We start from the raw sequence: 19,076 nt of genomic DNA on the forward strand, positions 1-19,076 counted from the left end.
CCCAAGATACACATGCTAGGTCTAGCCTTTTCTGATGCAAGGCCCTACACGCCCAACACGCCTTGATGCTCCATTCACCTAGCTACTAAGTTTGCTCTTGTAGTGCTCAACTTTGAACCTACTCTCGTGATTAGCCTACATCACGAGTCCATCGAACACAAGGCCCTCAAGCTAACTGCAAGTGCAACCAGTTCGAGACATGCTGATACCACACTCCAATCCGCCAAGCCTTACGACCCAGCAGTTCAAGGCATAGACCTGTGCCATTACCCAATTCGTAAGATGCCCACAGCCATCTGGAGGCGAGGCCAGTTCCAGCCATACTCCACTCTGCCAAGCCGATAGACGTAGGTGCTCACAACATTGCATCATTGGGCCATTTGCAAGATTGTGGCACATGTCCACTCTCATACTCGGATGGCTAAAGCTAACCGAGGAATGAGGCATTGTCCACCACGTCCCGATCTGCCAAACTGAAGGCTTGGTTATCCAAAAGCAAGCTTGCCCCATAGACTACTCCGCAAAACTTTTGTCTCGCGAGGGCGGCCGAAGCCATCCCCGATATGAACTAATGGAAAGCCTAGAGAGTGGCCTACCCACAAGACCTACCTCGGTGTTGAGGCATCATTATAATCAACATCAGTACCAATTAGGGGTGTAAACGAGCCGAGCCGAGCCGAGCCTGGCCAGGCTCGGTTCGGCTCGTTAAGCTCAAAAGCTCGGCTCGGGCTCGAACCAGGCTCGGCTCGGTCAGGCTCGGCCAGGCTCGCGAGCCTTACCGAGCTCGGGTTATATTATGTTCACACCCCTCATCTTCCCTGGACAGCCCTACTAGTGTAATTTGACTACTTTTTTTACACTATGGGGGTGGTCCTAGTAACAAATGGGGTTCCAAAAATGAAGCGACATATTTTGCCCCCCCCCCCTCTTTCACTCCCTGGACAACCCTTTTAATGTATAAATTAATATATAATATATATATATTTAAATATATTAAATTCTTAACGAGCCTTAACGAGCCGAGCCGAGCCGAGCCGAGCCTGGCCTAAATTGGGCTCGGCTTGTTAAGCTTAACGAGCCTGGCGAGCCGGCTCGGCTCGGCTCGTTAAGGATTCGAGCCGAGCTCGAGCCGAGCTTTTTTCGAGCCGAGCTCGAGCGAGCCTCCGAGCCCGAGCCAAAATTGACACCCTTAGTACCAATCCATACGCACAATGCAAGTGGGAACCAACCCAATATGCACTATAGTTGCCCCCCTTCCTCTACCAAAGAAACTAGAGCATCCCTCTAGAGAACTCACAATCCATACCCAGCCTATGAGCTGCAAGATGATTTCCCGTTGTGCCTCACACACAAGTGAGTCCTCACACAACCTTCAACAAACCACCAAGGTTCACGGGAAGCCAACCCCCTAAAGAATTGAGGCTAACACCCCACTTAGATAGGGGTGCCCACCAACTACTCCTCTGGACACCACATATGCATATATATTATAGGGATTTGCTAGCATCCATCGCATTTCGCGGATGGTCTGTTGCATATGAAAGCAACCACAGAGGCTCACTTTTCAGCAGATTTTGTCTTCATTCACGAGGTGGCCGCTGTCAGCTGCAACAGACCATCCGCGAAATGCCTTCTACGACGGACCCTAGCAAATCCGTATATTATATCCATGATACGATATTTAGCAATAATTAGCTGAGGAGCCACATGGTTTCTTCAGTTTCCAAATGTTCTATAGGACAATCTAGACGCTTCAGTTTCCAAGTGTTCTGAAGGATAATCTAGACACCTAAATACAAACTCTCTCTCTCTCTCTCATCCATTGATGGGCACTTCAAATCAGTTTAGTTTGGTTGATGGCAAAATAAGAGCAGACATATATGGCTTCTTCATTTTCCAAGTGTTGTATGAGATATTCTAGACCCCATTTTCCAAGTATTCTATGGGACTTTTTTTTAAGTGACAAATATATTGATACCATGGAGCGTACATTGGGGACAAGGAGTCCCTAGACACAATACACAGTATCTATGTAGGCAATTCAGGGCATACCCTGAACTACCAGAGAGATGAGACTATCTCCTCAAAAAATACTGAAACGCCAAAAGAGTCTATATTTCTCCCGACTTTAAGATCGCCTCTAGAGCATCCATAGATCCATCCTACTCTCATTTTTCTTATCCCCCATTTTTTACATATATAAAGATCCCCACTTGTACCATCCATCAGAGACTATCTGAAGATCAATTCTATTTATCTATATTTTTCTTCTCTCTCTTTTTTTTTTTCTCTTTTCTCATTACTTCCTCCCACATCCATGCACCAGATCCAAAAATAACACAAAAACTTTTATCAAATTGCTCGAAGTTAATTCTTAGCTGATCCTAAACTTAAACCTGTGTGGCGCAATCGTTCAGCTCCACCATTAAAGTTCCAATATCCAATTCCATCTCCATGCCCTCGGGCCAAAACTCTGAGGCATATTGTGGAAAAGAGACTTCTTCCACCGGGTTCTTCCGAATAGCTATGATTTCAGCTATCTTCTGGATACAAAGGTTTCTTTTTTCCTCCCATTGAACCCACCTCAGATTATTAGTATAGTCCAACCAGCTTCGGAAAAAAAAGGAAGTTTATACACCGGTGTACAGATCTCCTTAATATTGGGTGTACTTGTCAAAGGGAAGAACTCTTCAGAGACGAGGTTGTAGTCCTCCTGGAACTGCTTCGACTGCTGCTTGATAATCTTCTTGATTAGTTCTGGGATAGTGGGAACTCTCACCGAGGTGAATGCAAAGTTATAACGCAGATTTTGAACCCATTGACGATGTTGGAACCATTCTGTATACAGTGGAAACTCTCTTCGAACTCTTTTATATGTACGAGGGCCAGAGAAAGAGGAGGAATCAGCCATCTTTTTACCACAGTAAGAAAGAATTACCTTTGTTGAAGAATACAACCTAAAAAAGTTATCTACTCCCCCCTTTAAATGCCTATGTAAAATCAGACTCAACTATTCGCATCCCCGGGCCCACATCTTTTCTCGATACAACCAGGTATTATAAAAGTTCTTTCCCGAACAAGGCAGATCCCACTACTACCAGAAAAGCAGCTATCGCCAGAAAACAACCTTTACCATATCGTATTCCAACGCACACGTTCTGATCCACTTTCGTTGTACAAATTAAGAATCACAATTCATAAATTCCGAGTTTACTCAACCCACCAGAGACGTGGATATTTCAATGCACAGTGGGCGTGCCAAGAGGGTCCATGGGGGGCCAGCTATTTTTTCTTTGGCCTTGGAAAGAGGCCTCTGCAAGAAACCGCACTAGATAGTTGCTGGTGGTCCTTCCTGCAACCCACTAGACCATTGTTAGGCAAAGATGGGACGGTTCCTTTTCTGTCAAACCCAAGGTATTTCCTAGCCCCTGAAAACCATCCTTTCTTGGACCAAGTGCGGAAGGGGCTGACATACCTTGACTGGTTCCAAATTAGAGTTTTCTTAAAAGACCATATTGACCCTGAGTGGGATTTGAAATTCAAATTCGAATGATGGGACCCCAAAGATCCAACAACTCCCCGGCCAAGATTTTCCGATGGAGCCGTCGATGGGCAATCCATAAGTAAGACAGTTTTCCGGAAGTTGAGCACCTCTCAAAGTGCCAGAACCTGATAAGAGAGACTCTGAAATGGAGGAAAACGGGCCCCTACTGCCTAATGATTTCAATTCCAATCGTGTAAACTTGTCCGGACACTTAAATATGAACAGATGGTGGTAAAAAATTCCACCACGGGGCAAGGATTTTAGCAGAAACAAAGGTCATACACTGGTTATGGTTCCCTTCCATATTAATTTCTAGGACTTGCCCAAAATGATTACCTAGAGCTTTGACTGTTGAAGTAGCCCAAACATGAAGAGGAATACCATAAAATCTAATCCAGAATTCCTCCAGCCCCGAGGAGAATTCTTTGGTCCAAGAGAGGAGGGAGTAAAGTCTGCCTTCCCACAGTTCTTTACCTTTATCCAGGACCGTTGTAGCTTCTTGTTCCGATTCAAAGATGAATAAGACTTCATCCGTTGATAAAAGACATGGGTATGAGAGAGAGAGGGAAGATTCCACACTCTTTTAGCCCACACCACAAGAAAAATGACATTCACTGACGGTCATGACCGTCCATGCATATGCCAATGAACATCAGTGTATCTTACACCGACACTTTTAGTGATCGTCACTGATGCTACCATGCCTAAAAGTATTTACCGACGTTTCTTGCAAACCGTCGGTGTTGTCATTTATACCGGCGCTTATGAACGTCATTAAAAAATTTAAAAAAACGTTGGTCTTAAGGTTATCACCGACGTTTAAAGTAAACCGTCAGTGTATGTTTGTTTACCGACGGTCAAGACCGTCATTAAAAGATCCAAATGGGCTTTTGGATGTGTATTTACCGACGTTTTGTGACCATCGGTAAATACAACGACGCTAAAGACCATCGGTGAATATCTCATTCAGCGGCATTTTCTTAGCGTCAGTAACTACACCAACGCTAAGGACCATCGTAAATAGCTCATTTAGAGACGTTTTGTGAGCATCAATACACCGACTGTTAAGGACCATCGGTGAATATAATATTCAGCAACATTTTATGAACGCCGGTGAATACATGGTTTTTTTTTTTTTTTTTTTTTTAATTTCAATTCTGAGTATCGATCAAATATCTGCTAATATTGACATGTTAATATTGAAAACAAGAGATGGGTAGTACTGATCACAAGCTCCAGAAACTGCAATCTATGACAAAATTGATCAAAACAAAAAAAGATTCCTTATTTGATAGATTTAAAAAAAAAAACAGAGATTTTCAGTAATGGTCTAGATAATTAATTAAAGTACTTGAAAAATGGAAAGGATCAGTCAACTAGATGTTTACAAAGAATTCATTCTGCCCATCTAGAGGTCCTACACCATAAAAATGCAATGCATCTGATGAAATCAATGTAGCTAAAGAGGACTTGAATTGTATCAACCTCAGTCTTTTCCTCAGGACTTTAAGCTCAGTTGACAAAAGGAATGTAAACAAAACAAGAAATAAAAAACCAAAACAATATTATACTGAAATGAACCATAATATACAGCCTTTGATTAACTGAATTCTAGAAACTTTGATAACCTTGATGAAAACTCTATTGACATTTTGGACCCAGTCAGCATTAGCGTTGGGCCCCTGAACGGAACTAGCTGCAAAGAGATCATTGTTGTCTATGGCTTGGCCAATTTGCTGAGCTTCTAAACAAGCTCTTGAAGATATCCTGTGATAGCATCAGAAAGATGAGTTCATCAATGAATGAAATGGACATAGCAGATCAGTTATAGAAGTAATGATACAGACCTTCCGACACTAATAAAAAAAGCGAGAAGTTATCCCGGTCACAGGGGTGTGTTTGCACACAGAGGTGCTTGAACTTTCTCCAGAGAATGCTTCTTTTAACACTTAAAATTACATCATATCGAAAACTGATAGGGTAACGAGAAAAGTGAAAGCATAAATTCCACATAGCACTCTCTCATGGCCGCATTAAATGATAGCAAGGAAAACTTTGAAGCGGAGAAGAGAGGAAGTTCTTTAATGGATAATATAGAAATGAAAAGAACCTAAGATTCATGATATACTAGCTTTATATAAAACAATGCAAGCTGACTAAGGTCATAAATCATGTTCGGTCTTTAACTCCTACTTCAGTAATGGCATTAAACTAAGTTTAGCACTGAGTCTTAAAATGCAAGACAAAATTTTCAGTCTAATAGAGAAACGCCAAACCACCAAAAGATCCAGGAGCTCTCTAGTTCTCCAACTGATTTTTTCTAGACTAGGACTCATTATCTTTATTTTTAGAAACATTAAGTAAATAGGCAAACCAAAATGGAATTGTAGAGGCACTAAATAGTGTCAAGTATTTAAAGAAATGCAATCAGCTTAAAAACAATCTAAAATGAACCCAACAGTACCATTAGCAAATGGAAGCAACACAAACAAATGGCATGCATTTTTGAAGAGCATAATTTTGCTCTATGTTTAGGCACAGTTTCAGCCTATTATCACAAATTGCAAAATGAATTAAAATGACTTAAAATGAAGGGTCAATAGATTTACCCAATTTCTTAAAAGAAGCTAGAAACCACTTAAGATCCAATTAAGATAATTATGATGATCACGTAACCATATCATAAATTAATTCATTGGGGAGGATGGCGATGAATTTATTAATGAAGAATATCTGAGATGTGATTTCAAAGTGAAAGAGATAATGTACGAGAGCCGAAACGCCGACGGTGGCAGCAGTGACTCCATCCGGGCCTAAAGACTCTGTACCTGGGTAGCGACCAAACTATAGCCGCAAAAAGGCAGAATCTGGGTCATGTTCTTCCATTTTATAACCTATGAGAGAAACCCGTATCCAAGCTCAATTTATATACAATGTGAGGTTGGTGTCTTGGATTGATAGAAATTCATGTCGACAAAATTTATCACCTACCAAAGGTCTGTTTGTTGGGATTTTGAGAGCCGATTGTGAGTCCAAAACTGATTATCAGACTCAAACTTAAACGTAAATTTGAGTCCAATAATTAGTTTTGGACTCGCAATCAGTTCTCAAAAGTAAAAATAAAATAAAAAATAGGGCCTCTTTTTTGGTCCACCAACAGTTTTGGACTCGAAATCAATTCTCAAATTCCAAAACGGACAGGGTCCAAATTATTTTCAACATTTTCAACTTGTTTCTCAAATATATAATGTGTGTGCGCGCGTGTGCGCGCGCGCATGAGAATTGTGGTAATGACCCCTATAATGTGAAGTAGCAAATGCTAAGAGGTGCCAATTGCACTGCCCTAAAGCAAGTGTAACATCCAACCAACAATGAGAAAGACAAGGGAGAGAAGAGTCACCTTGCAAAGCCCTCAAAGCACTTGTTGCACACCCTGAATTTGTGAAGTCAACAAAGCAAAGAACAAGCGCATCTCCACGATGCTGCAGAATAGTTAAAAACCATAAATACAAAAGTAAAGGGATACACTTGAAGAAACAAATAACCTTAGCTTTTGAAAGAAACAAATGACCTTAGCTACCATTCAAAAAAAAAGAAAAAGCAAATGACCTTAGCTGGGCAATAATGGCATATCTCAAATGAGGCACTTACATGTTTAGGCTCTTTGTCTGAAATTGTAGCAATAATCCAGTGCCTAAATTCATATGTCATTGTATTGATCAACCATATATTAGCACCATAGCGAGTATCAGTAACATATAAACTTGATAAGATATAGGCATCTCAAAACACTTAATAACTGGCTCGGGTTAACAAAAACGCATTACCACCATCTGCATCAAATATGACATTCATTCAATATATCTTACAGAAAAGAAGCAACCGAACGGACGAAGACATGAAATGGATCACTAGTAAATCAATTGAAATCCAGAACGACAAAAAGAATAAAGAAGAGAATAGAGATTTAATATAAATCTGATAAAAAGAGATCCAAAGCCCTAATATAAATCTGCTTCCCTATGGCACCTGTATCCTATATTGTCATATGTATAACCAGTCTCAAACAAAGACATTAGGCGATAAACAGTTAGAAGGTATAAAACTAGAAAAGGAATTCGATACCTTGAGTGTTTTCATTGTAATCAGTTCCGCTGAGTCGATATGGCCTGCATTTATGAGTTTTGTGATCTTTCCCAAACCAACAGCTGTTAAAGAGAACGTGACAATGATTCATCAGCGACACTGCATCAAATCCAAGTAATAAAATCAACAGAACATTGTTGATGGATATACAATTGACAAGCATGAAAACAATAACTTGATTCCAACAAAAACAATTGACAAGCATGGATAAACAACTGACATGTCCCCATATTGGGAAGCACTAGCACCAACTCCATAATCCAAACGAGCCCTGGACTAATGGAGAATCAGAGGTATTGAAGAAAAGCTTCCCTCAATACCTTCATTCAATATGTTCTCCAAGAAAATCATAAGAGAAAAATATCCATACATATATTTGGAGAATCAGAGGTTGAGTATCAAGATGTTTCATTCATCAACAACAAAGTAAGTGAGCAGTGACATACAAATATTGGTACAAGCACCCACCTCCATCACCACCCCCAACATACACATACTACTACAGGTACCCACCCCAACCACGACCCACTACACACACATACTACTACAAGTCTCCAACTCCACAACCACGCCCAACACACATGCACTCACTCAACTCAACTCAACAAACCTCTGTCCCAAACTAGTTTGGGTCTGCTAAATGAATCCTTTACCCCCAACACACACATACTAGTAAAATTCTCTACCTCTTCCACGACCCCCAACATACACATATTAGTACAAGTACCCACCTCCATCACCACGACCAACATACTACTACAAGTACCCACTCCCACCCAAACATAATACTAAACCCCCACCCCCAACACAACATACTACTAAACGCCCACCACCCCAAACAAAGGAATAAAAAAACAGAAGAATGAAAGGGAATATAAAAATTATGTCATGGACAGATAATGGAGCGTTAAGAATAGAATTGAAGAAACACATAACTAAATTAAGAGGAATGCACATATAAATGCTTGACCATCCTCTGATGTCAATTTGCTCCAACAATTTGTGCCCTTTAACTTCAACATAAGAATCCCACTCAAGAACTACAACTTCTACATGAATATGTGGCTAATTACATGCAGTTAATAAGATACCAACATAAGATGCTATTAACAAATCACACCGCTGAAATTGATGAAGTAAACACAAGATTCTTGACCGATCGCTTGGCTTTTAGGAAGTAACCTTCAATTACCATCACCATCACCATCACCATCACCATTTACAAAAAAGACAGAGTGTTTAATGGAAAGGATCACCATCACCATCACCACCTCTCCCACCATCAGCATTACCATCACCATCCCCAACACCAAACATATACAAACACCAAAAAGGTTCTAGGACAATAAGATGAGGAAGTGTAATACATTGGATCAAAAAAACTAATTAAGTGCAAGGGAAGCCACAAATACAAAAACCAAAAAAAACTAATCATATTGCAAAAGCAAGTAAATATTGGTGTCTTGCTATGTATGTGCTCGAATATGAAATGGGCTTGTTTCACTGTTTCAAAACTCTCTGCTTTAATCATTGGATCGCCAAAGTCTACTCCATTTTACCTTGGTCAAGTGCTTGTTTGAATCCCATTTTGCCATTCCAAGTCAATCAAAACTCCATTCACTCACCCATACTATGACTACACCTATGAAATGGGCCTGTTTCACTGTTTCAAAACTCTCTGCTTTAATCATTGAATCGCCAAAGTCTACTCCATTTTACCTTGGTCAAGTGCTTGTCTGAATCCCATTTTTCCATACCAAGTCAATCAAAACTCCTTTCACTCACCCATACTATGAGTACACCAATTATTGACTTGTCTTAGTCGATCAAGAACTCAATTGTATCAAGCCGGGTGGACTAGGATTAGCCTTGGACACATTTTGGAGTGCATTTACATTTTGAAACAATGGTCTGATTCATCCAGTAGGATTCATGTGTTTTTCAAGATGATAGTGAGCTAAGTGACTGCAATGCATGTGTTAGAGTACCTGTATAATCTCTCAAAGAAATTGTCTCATGACACACTTCCTCCTGTGTCTATTGTTCCTTTCTAAATCTCTCAAGAATCCACACTGAGATCTCTTCTCATACATCACTTTATCTCATATTTTCTCACATCTACAATCATAGAAACACATATTTTCATAAAGTTAGGTGACTTCTAGAGAATCATGTTCCTAGTCTAGGCAAAGTAGGACTTCACTTAGGTAGGTGATGGTAGAAGTTAGTTTTTTAGTGGAAACCGACTTGTACTAAAAGAAAAATTAATAGAAACTGAACTATACTAGTTGACAACATTCTCCCACTTGAAGACTAGTTTCTTCTGTAGAACAAAAAAATGCTAACCTTCATTGCCTGTGTTAAATTTTACAGTGAATTTTTGGGTAGCATTTATTTTATTTTTATTTTGAGAGATATAGTGAGGAGAAATATGTATTTTGTGCCCATGGGTATTTTGGTTTTTTGTTGGCCTAGCTTGCACATGTGTGAGCTACACATCTTTGCTACAACTTTTCCCACTACTTCCTATTTCAAATTCAGACCCTACTTGAAACTCTAAACCCACTATCTTAGCATTAAAGTCCCCACTTTCTCATACCCACTATCTCCTACCAAAGCTATTACTTCTCTTTACTTTCCTTGGCCAAGCCTATTCCTATTAACCCCTTTTGGTAGAGATTATCCACTATCTACCTAGACCTTCATTGAAGCTTCATTGAAGCTCTCTTGTGTGCAAGCTTAGGTTTGAAGCAAAGACCAATTTTCCATATTTTCTCTGTGTTGAAGCTTTCTCCTTGAAGATTTCTACTTGTAATTTTGTTCTTCTCTCATATATATTGGATTACATCTTGTGGTGATTGTTCTTCTTCTCTTTTGGTTATTGTTCTTGGGCAAGTGTAAACCTCGGTTTCACTATTTGAGAAGAGGAATTTCCGATGTTGTGAAATCCGTCTTTCTCTATAAGATATCAGAGCAGTCTTTCACCAAATAAAATTTTCTCTTATAATTGTCTTTGTCAGAATCTCCGCTACATTGTTCTTGATGTTAATCTTCTACAATGTGATCTACACGTCAACAGGGTCATGAACAATTGTAGTTGATAAATTAGATTTGTAGCATAATTCAATGGACTTTGATTTTCACAACGATCTACTACCTTCTTTCTCTCAAGGCCCAGATTCTAAGTAACCTCACCATCTAATTCCCTTCTTTAGAGTCATATATAACTGACATATACTCTGCTTCTATAGGGGGTAAAGCCATAACAGACTGCAACTTTGATAGTTAACTCACTATGCCATGCAGCAAAGACAAAACACAACTTGTGGTTGATCTCCAACCACCAGATCCTTGATATCAAATTTCCTAGCCAACTAAGCATTCAACTTTACTATCATCTTGGTAAGTACCTACAACTAGCATTTCATCAGCATACAATAGTACGATCATAAAGCCACCATTATCACAGAACAAAAATAGGTACAATGATCGGATTCACATCTTCTAAATCCTAAGATGAAGGAGTCAAACTTCTTATACCAATACCTTGGCTTCCATGTTTGAAGACCTCATGCTTTTGTATTTGTATTTGGCTTTGAGTTTTGGATACAAAATACATCAATCATCCTCATGCTCATGTTGTGAGAGATGGAGGGATGGAGAGAGGAATGCCTCGCTGCTGCTGCATCAAGGTCGAGGGGCAGCGAGGGTGAAAGGTAATTGCCACAAATATTGATTTCCAAATAATGTCTTGCAGAACAAATTTGAAAAAAAATCAGATATTTTTTCACTGTTGTAGCTGATTTAGAACATCTTGTTGCTGCTGCAGCAAGGTCGAGGGGCAGCAAGGGTGAAAGGTAATTGCCAAAAATATTGATTTCCAAATAATGTCTTGCAGAACAGATTTGAAAAAAATCATATTTTTTTCACTCATGTCGCTGATTTGGAAATCTAAGGATCTGAACCAGTTCCAAATCTCAACTGCAAATGTGAGAAATCCAAATCTAAATCTTGTGGGTATCCAAACATGGCCTAAGTGATTTGCTCAGCCGACAAACTAAGTTCTTATTTTCTTCAAAGCCTTCTTGTTGAATCATATATTTGTTCATTCAGGTTTTGATTCAAAAATGTAATTTTAACTTCTAAGAGATCTAAATCTAAGTCAAGTCCTGCATCCATACTTAAAATAACATGAATAATATCTAAACGAACATAACTGATTTCCTTTAGCTACGAATTGAGCTTTGTATCTCTCGATGTTCCCGTTAATATCTTTATTCAGCTTTTACACTCATTTCTAATCTATGGCCTCACATCATTTAAAAGTTAACCAACTTCAAAGTCTTGCTTTCATCGACATTCACTGACTAACATTTACAAAATCAGTTCCCTTCTAATAAAAGCTAAGTTCATCCTCTTCTTTGACATGTGAATGAGCTGTCACATAATCTTGTAGCCAAATTGGAGATTAATTGCTCTCCTTTATGTCGGTCGTGATCAGTGTAAGCATTGTTTCAAAACGCGGAGGCTGGTCAAAACGTGGCCAAAGCAAATCCTAGTCGACTCGACACTACGCAGTTGAGTTATAAATACCACAACTACAAAAAATAGATAACACGAGTTTCAACTATTACTTATTCTGCTTATTAAATATATATAAATATTTATTTGGATTATTTACTAATGTTAATAAATATTTATTGTTTATTTAACTGTTCTTTTATTTACTTATGATAATAATATTCCTAAACAATAAGTTAATTAATTTAAGTTTCATGGTAAAAGAATATTATTGAGCACTATAAGCTTTATAATCAGTATACCACAACTACAAAAAATAAATAACACGAGTTTCAACTAGACAAAAAATAGATAACGCAAGTTTTAACTAGGACTGGTGGGCTTGTGGGTAACACATGTTCAAGATTTCTAGTTTGTTATTATGAACTTATTAAATATTTATAATTTTTCAATTTTAACATAAGTTAATTTATACGTAAATGGCATAACTTAATAATATCATGTACCTAAAGAACATCTATAACCAAACCTAATCTACTACTCATTCATCAGAAAGGATGAAAACAAGGAACAAAGAGACAATTAAAAACAAGAGAAGAAAATAAAATAGAGAAATTGCTCATGGACTATGGAAAATAAGAACAAATCAATTAATGCAGGCATTAGTATGATAAACAAATTCAAAACATGTTGAAAATTAACACACACAAAAATCCAGAAATTAAGTATAAAGACAATGGATAAACCCCTTCATCAAGAAGCTGAAACCCTAAACCAAAAAGTTTAAATCATACATTACAGGTAAGAAATGAGAGAGATTAGGGAAGAGAGATTACCCTAAAGCAAAATAACCACAAACCTCTCGAAAGAAAAGCTTCCTCAACAGCTATACCGCAACCTTTCACGTTTTTAAGCCTCTTTAACAGCAGATTTAGGGTTTCTGATGGACATGTACGAAGAAAAATAAATAGATTTAAGATATATATATATATATATATATATATATATTTGAGAAAAGGAGATTCAAAAAGCCTAATTTTAAAAGAGAAAAAAAAACCCTAGAAAACCGTACCCTTTCTTCTTGCCTTCTTTGTCACGAAATAGGTAGGGGAAACCCTCCAAATCTGCATCACTTCCTTTTTTTTGGTTTCAAAACCCTAGAAAAAATAAATTGAAAATATTTATCAAAACCTTAGAGGGAATAAATTAGACAAAAACTATAAAAGAATTCACTACCTTCTGAAGAAGACGCAGGAGAGATTCCCGCCGGACAGAGATTAGTGCCGGAGATTAACTTGGCCCGAGATGGAAAACAGAGGTGGAGGGAGAAACACTCGCACGGGAGGAGAAAAGGGAAAGAACTATTTTTGCGCTTGGGTTATGAGATGTCTTTTTTCGGATTTTTATTAACCATTACCAACGATCAATTAACGTAGCTAAAAATTCGCTTCAGTATTTGCAATGTTTTGTGCGAAAATGTAGCTGCTTTCACACATTTCCAACGTTTTAAAAACGACGTTAATTGATAATTACGGAACCCAATTACAGGAAGGAGTGGAAATTAGATGCATCGATGTTTATTATATAAACGTGGCTAATTAGTGATGTTATTAATAAATGTGGGTAGATGAACGTCGCCGAAGGCTAAGTTTATTGTAGTGCCACCACCAAAGATTGTTAAGGTTATCAGAAGCCGAGTTGGCTAAGGGTCCCCACTTTTTGGTTTTTCCAATTAAACAGCATCTAAGAGACGATAGTCTTGATTCCTCCTCTTCTCCGGAAATGGAAAGGACCGGAGAACCAACCGTGGATAGAGAAGAAATTGACCCTAAGTCAGGCCAGAGATCGTCTTTATTTGGAGTGGGTACAGGATCCGACGCATTGCGCTTCTCTCCCAACGACAGAGACCCATCCTTTATATGCAGGTAACATCTCCGGCAGTTGACTCTCCAACTAAAGTTAGCATATTTGCAAGATGGGCACCGCCAATCATCAAAAGTCCTCTTTACTTCTTTTGCAACCTGTTTTTCCTTCTTTTCTTGCCATTGCCAGGAGCTTGAGGGAGCACATGTAGGCATATATTTCCGAATATGGTACTTTTCCCAGCGACAACAGCGCCTCCATTGGAAATTTCGATAAGCACATTCGTTAAAATACCAATCGCCTCCCCCCCATCTTTAAATTTCCTTACCTCCATTTCTCCCCCAATTTGACATTTTTGACTAGCTCGTGCTGTAAATTCAAGTGTAACTCTCTCTCTCTCTCTCTCTCTCTCTCTCTCTCTCTCTCTCACACACACACACACACACACACACACACACTTGAACACACAAATACACAAATATACAAACACATCCATTTGTGGGCCCTCCAAATCAGTTTAATTGATGGCAAAACAAGAGGAACCATCTGATTTCCTACTTTTCCAATTGTCTACTAGAGCCAAAAGCAAAAATTCTGCAATAGAGTAAACATCCCTGAGCTTAACAAGTAATCAGAATCAGGGACATGTATACAACTAAAGCATTGGTTACAGAGGGAGCAGCAAAATCAATTACCTTCATTGATCAGAAACGTATCTCATTTACAAAAGAATAAATACAAAAAATTGGTGAACCTGAATCAACAAAACTATGAATTGCGTTGAAGACTTCTAATGCTAAGATGCCTGCATTAGGCCAATCTTAATGGCATAGCTGTCTAGGCAATTAAGTTGAAGGATTATATGCACATAAGATATGCCTGTCTACCAAACTTCTTTACAGAATAGAGCAAGCCAAAGATGAGTAGATACTTCTTGATCTTTTCCGAACTCTATGAATAGCCAACTGCCCTAGGCTTCTTCACATGGATTTCCTTAGCTTCTCCACATGGGTCTGCTTTTTATTATTATCACCTCAATTGCATATATGTTATATCCTTCTCTCTTTTTTTAAAGTTTATGCTATACCCATTTATATCCATTGATATGATCTTTATCAATCATTAGCTGAGCAGCCATCTGGTTTCTTCAGTTTCCAAGTGTTCTATAGGATAATCTACACACCCAAATAAAAACTCTGTTGGGACCCGCGTAGAAGCTAGCCTTTAAGGGGAGGGTGCCCAAGGGTGAGTTCTACCCGGGTCCCAATGGGTGGTATCCCAAGGCGTGGTAACCCTCGTGTACCCTCAAAGACGGAAAAAAAAATCCCTTTGGGGAGATCTCATGGTTTCCACATTACTTCTGCATGGAGGGGAGGGGATTTTGGGGGTTCCACATCAGAAAAGTGAATGGGTGTGTAATGTCTTATCAGGACTTAGGCACCCTCCTTAAAGGGTGAGTTCTACAGGGGTCTCTCTCTCTCTCTCTCTCTCTCTCTCTCTCTCTCTCTCCACATGATGCTAAAACAAGTTACATTCAATCCCATAGAGTTAATATGCTTGAACTTCACAAGTACTAAGAACAAGGAACATGTATACAACTAAAGCATTGCTTACCGATAGAGCAGCAAAATCAATTGTCTTCATTGATCAGAACCGTATCTCATTTACAAAAGAAAAAATAAAAAGAATTGGTGAACCTGAATAAACCAAACTATGAATTTGTATCAGTCTTATACACAAGGAATCAAACCCTGACTGAACTCTGCCAGACCTCAACAGATTGCTGATCCTTCCTAGTCAAAACCATCTTATTTCCACCAAACCCCATGTGGGTTATCTTATCTCCTCCCATATCCTTCACCCCACCAATCAAATTCCTCCTAAAAACTCTGTCCTCCAACTCATCTTCTATACTTCTTGAAGAACCCATCAAGACCTCAGACCATAGCTCAACATCCCCACCTCTAGTGCAAAACACTTGATCCCCATGACATTCAATCTTACAACCAGCACCCTCTTTCTTACCATTCACCCTTTTCCTCTCCCCAAGACAAACCCATGGATTCTCAACACTAAGCATCCTCAAGTCAGCCATGAAAACCTTCCCTGAATTCACCCCCACCTTGAAAATTGCATTAAGACTATCAGAAACAGTAACATCAGAAAAGCAATCCACCTTCTCCTTCAATTCCCACGCCGCTTTATAAGACCTTATATCCCACAACTTGATGTTACCCAACAGCCCAAAAGGCCCTCCATGAGACCCAGATGCCATTAACAGATTAAGACTAGAGAGCCACTCCAATTTAGTTGCGGGTATCGCAGAATCGAGCTCTGCACCATATATTTCACTGTGGGCAATCTCTATAACGGGGCGAAAGCTCCCTTTAAGATCGAAAACCATGATTGAATTCGAATTCCTACGTCCCGATTCAAAGCTTGTGAAAAGGAATTCTTGGGATGAACCAATCCCAACAACTGTGGAACTGGACTTAGTCTGATTTTCCCAAGTCAGAGTTTCTTTAACAAAGCCCTTTTTGAGGTCAAGAATCTTTAAGCCAGAAAAATCAGTAGCCCCAGCGGCCGCAATGGATGGGGAAAGTGCGAGAAGAGAATCAATGGCAGAAAATTGGGTGAGAATTGTGGATTTTCTACGGAGAGACCAATCGAAAGATGTGATTTTGCTCCCGTGGGCGACGTGAATTGATCCTAATTGGGTGGTTGAGATTGAAGAGGGGGTATCTCTTCCATTTAGGGGGAGAATTAGGGTTTTTTCGAGGTCGAAAGCTTCGAATTGAGAGGGGTTTGTGAGGGATGAAATAAGGTGGGATTGGAGATTGTAGAATTGGGCTTCTGAGATTAAGTCTTGGAGATCAAAGGCTTTGGCTTTAGAAGGGAGATTTCCTGTTCTTAAAAGGGAAAGAAGGATGGAGAAAAGTTCAGGGTCTCTGTCTATGAAAGGGATATCAGATTGAGCAAAATGGTCGTGAGAGAAGGTAGAAAGGAGGGATTTTGGGCCTGCTAGGGTTAGGGTTTGTGGGGTGGTTTGAAAGAGCTGCCCTCCTACATTGATGGTGATTATATTGGACTCTGGTTTTTTGTGAAAAACCCCACTTGAGGGAGGTGAAGGTACTGACAATGGAGGCATATTAGGGTATTGGGTTGCCCTTAAAATCCCAAATCTTCTTTCTACAGAGGAGAAAACTCAAAACCCAAAATCCCTAAAAAAAGCCTAGAAAAAAACCCTAATCCCAGTTTTTCTTTCTGTAAGGATATAAAACCCAAAACCCCTAAAAAGACTAGAAAAAACCCTAATCACAGATTTTCTTTCTATAGAGGATAGAACTCAAAACCCAAAACCCAACAGCCTAAAAACTAGAAAAAAAAACCCTGAAATCCTTTCTGAACAAAGAGGATAGTTCTAGAAACAAACCCAGAACACACCACACTGAGAAATTGATTGATAAGAGAGATTAAAATTGGAGAGAAACTGAAAAGAGAGATTAAAATGGTAGATTTGTGAGGCAGATAAGAAGAGTGTCTTTGGAGTATTTATGGGGTGCTGGTGGGTCTTCCAGAAGGCCAAAAGAGACTTCCCTGGTCAAATAGGGTTGCACACAGACTGGAAAAAAATTTCCTTGGAATTTTCGCAGTAACAACGTTCATCTCCTTCGAATTAATAAGGAAAAATTGCCAATGGGGAATACCAGAATACAAGAATTGTGAACGGGGGTCACACTTTTGAAAAAATTTTGAACAGGGTAGATAACCCCATTTGAGAGTTTGATAACCCTATTTAGAGGGTTGATAACCCCTTTTAGAGACTTGATAACCCCAATTTCGTCCCTCTCTAACAATTTTTCAAAAGTGAGTCCCCCGTTCACAATTCTTGTATTTTGGTGTCCCGCATTGGCAATTTTTCCAATTAATAATAAAATACAAAGAAAGAGAAACGTTTTGGACTTTTGGAAGCTTCGGAGAGAGTCCTGTTGGTCTTCATAATAGAGTCTCCTTTTATATATATATATGGTTATAATCTATTCTCCTCCCATTGCATTCGGCTAAGTAGGGGTGCAAGTTTGGCTCTCTCAGCCCTGAGCCCGAACAGGGTCAGGGCTGGATTTTCCAACCCTTTAGGGCGGGTCAGGGTTCATTTTTTTAGACCCTGACTCAGGTTGGGTCAGGTTATGGGTTAATGCCTCGGGTACCCTGACCCGGCCCGAGCATAAGTTTTCTATTATAGAATTGAACCATCTATGCATGTTTCTTTTGCTGATGTTCTATATTATCTAGGATTGATGTTTCTTTAGATTATTATTATTAATTGTCTCTGTTGCCCATCATGTTGTTGAATTCATATTGTCTTATTTTGTTCTCTTTCTCTGTTTATTGATCATTTTGTTCTATATGATAAGTGGTTGCTTTATTTTTTGCACTCTTAATAGGTATTTGCACTAGGGTCAATTAGGGCCGGTCCAACCCGGTCCTGCCCAATCAGGGCCAATCAGGGCGGGCCAGGGCCAGCACTGAGCCCTGTATGGCGGGCAATGGGTTGAGGTTTTTCGGCCCTGACTCAAGGTCAGGGCGGGTCAGGGCCGAGATAATGGGATCCAGGGTTGGGCTAGGGTTTTGAAAAACCCGACCCTATTGCTGCCCTACGGCTAAGTATATATCTTTCCTCATTCAAAAGTGCTTAGTGGGCCCAACTTTTGGCTCATCTAGATCGTCCATCTGATAAGTGGGTCCTTCTATGTTGATTCTTTAAAGGCCCAAAATCAAGCTAGATGATCCTAAAATCTAATATTATATACTTGGAAAGACTGACTACATGGACGGTCATGATCAATTTGGGGATCCCACCTAGGGTAGGGCTACAATAGGGTCGGGTTGGGCCGGGTTTTTAAAAACCCTAGCCCAACAATGTTTCCCATTATCTCAGCCCTGACCCTGAGTCAGGGCCTAAAAACCTCAACCCAATGCCCGCCCTGCAGGGTATAGCCCA

The 19,076-nt window shown here is 39.5% G+C and overlaps 1 long non-coding RNA gene and 1 pseudogene across 2 annotated transcripts; both read right to left on the reverse strand.

The window, feature by feature from the left end:
• Nucleotides 1-4,810: 4,810 nt before the first annotated feature.
• Nucleotides 4,811-14,455, reverse strand: LOC143881154 (uncharacterized). Of its 2 annotated transcripts, none has more exons than XR_013251884.1 (7): nucleotides 13,448-14,455; nucleotides 13,284-13,368; nucleotides 13,071-13,151; nucleotides 7,670-7,789; nucleotides 7,196-7,377; nucleotides 6,945-7,026; nucleotides 4,811-5,311 (listed from the first exon to the last, which is right to left on the reverse strand). It is a non-coding gene; the product is annotated as an uncharacterized LOC143881154 (long non-coding RNA). The 2 variants fall into 2 exon arrangements; XR_013251885.1 differs by having other exon boundaries at nucleotides 13,048-13,151.
• A 1,238-nt stretch (nucleotides 14,456-15,693) lies between these two features.
• LOC143882303 (BTB/POZ domain-containing protein At5g41330 pseudogene) lies at nucleotides 15,694-17,706 on the reverse strand (annotated as a pseudogene).
• Nucleotides 17,707-19,076: the final 1,370 nt, after the last annotated feature.

This window comes from Tasmannia lanceolata, unplaced genomic scaffold (genome assembly GCF_043159265.1).
Source record: "Tasmannia lanceolata isolate RefF3 unplaced genomic scaffold, GAP_Taslan_0.1 ptg000007l, whole genome shotgun sequence".
NCBI classification, from domain to species: Eukaryota; Viridiplantae; Streptophyta; class Magnoliopsida; order Canellales; family Winteraceae; genus Tasmannia; species Tasmannia lanceolata.